Here is a 1,997-nt window from a genome sequence, read left to right as displayed (position 1 = left end):
GGGGGGGGGGGTGAAGTGGTGGCCAATGAAGGTCAGTAGATAAGTAAAAAGGGGGACTGGTTGATGGTGGCCGATGAAGGTGGGTAGATGATGAAGATAGAAGAGTGGTTGGTGGTGGCCAATGAAGGTGGGTGGATGATGGAGATAGGAGAGAGGTTGGCGGTGGCCAATGAAGGTGGGTGGATGATGAAAGGAGAGTGGTTGTCGGTGGCCAATGAAGGTGGGTGGATGATGAAGATAGGAGAGTGGTTGGCGGTGGCCAATGAAGGTGGGTGGATGATGAAGAAAGGAGAGTGGTTGGTGGTGGCCAATGAAGGTGGGTGGATGATGAAGAAAGGAGAGTGGTTGGCGGTGGCCAAGGAAGGTGGGTGGATGATGAAGAAAGGAGAGTGGTTGGTGGTGGCCAATGAAGGTGGGTGGATGATGAAGAAAGGAGAGTGGTTGGTGGTGGCCAATGAAGGTTGGTGGATGATGAAGTAGGGGATGAAAATACAACACTCACCGGTCCCTCTCTGTTGCGGCTGGAGTCGCTTTGTGTTCACCGTATTTTCTGCCCATTGGCCAAAGTGGGTTATGCCAAGATATGTCTCTAGGAGGGGGACAGGAGGTAATCCTTGCTCCACCTCCACCACACCCCCACCTCCATCACAACCTGCACCCCCTCTTCTGACCTCTATGGCTTCGGTAAAGCACAAGAAAAGCCAGCATTGCCGGGCGAGATGCGGCACGTTCCCGGGGATGAACTCTTTCACAAAGTCCACCCCAACATCTCTCGACGTGTAATTTCCATACCGGAGGACTCCTCCTGGCAATTGTAGCCACAGGACATGGACTGGACCAGAGAATGACATCAATTTTAATGTGTTTTTTTTTACAAATTTGTAAGTAATTTGTTTCTTTTAAAGAATTTTAGCAATGTTCTTCTAATGTGTGAATATACATTTGCTCATTGCATACGACGAGTCGGCTTCCTGCTTAGCCTTCTGCCCCGACAGCTAAACATCGCACCTAGTCAAGTCCGTTGACCCGAATCCAAATGATCGAGGTCAGGTGTTTCCGGTTCAGGGTTCTGGTCACCCTACAACATACAGTTTTAGACAATTGAGCTCTTCCAGCCTTGTGGTCACAGTTGGGTGAAGGCGCTTTTCTGTTCCACCATCACTGTCCCCGGTGTACAAAGCCAGCTCCATAAAGACATGGTGTGACCAGTTGGGTGAAGGCCCTTTTCTGTTCCACCATGACTGTCCCCGGTGTACAAAGCCAGCTCCATAAAGACATGGTGTGACCAGTTGGGTGAAGGCCCTTTTCTGTTCCACCGTGACTGTCCCATGTACAAAGCCAGCTCCATAGAGACATGGCGTGACCAGGTGGGTGGAGACCCTTTTCTGTTCCACCATGACCGTCCCCGGTGTACAAAGCCAGCTCCATAAAGACATGGTGTGACCAGTTGGGTGAAGGTCCTCTTCTGTTCTACCATGACTGTCCCCGGTGTACAAAGCCAGCTCCATAGAGACATGGTGTGACCATTTGTGTGAAGGCCCTTATCTGTTACACCATGACCGTCCCTGGTGTACAAAGCCAGCTCCATAAAGACATGGCGTGACCAGTTTGGTGTAGGTCCTCTTCTGTTCTACCATGACCGTCACCTATGTACAAAGCCAGCTCCATAAGGACATGGTGTGACCAGTTGGGTGTGGAGGAACTGGAGTGTCCTACACAGAGCCCTGACCTCAACCCAACTGAACACCTTTGGGATATTTCGGACCAGACTGAGAGCCAGGTCTTCATACGGTGCTATGGGTTCTCCCCATGTGACAGCACTGGTGCATGGTGATTGGCCCAGCCCCATCATGCTCCTTGTAAAGGGGCGGTAAAGGATAATGTACAGTAGATGGCAGGTGGGTAGGAAAGCATTAATTGATGGGGGCAGTAAAGGGTTAATGTACAGTGGATGGAGGGCAGTAAAGGGGGTAATATATGGGGGGGGGGGGGGGCAG

The sequence above is a fragment of the Nanorana parkeri genome, unplaced genomic scaffold, assembly GCF_000935625.1.
Source record: "Nanorana parkeri isolate BGI_ZX_2015 unplaced genomic scaffold, ASM93562v1 scaffold1855, whole genome shotgun sequence".
NCBI lineage: Eukaryota > Metazoa > Chordata > Amphibia > Anura > Dicroglossidae > Nanorana > Nanorana parkeri.
Note: the sequence above shows the minus strand (reverse complement) of the source record.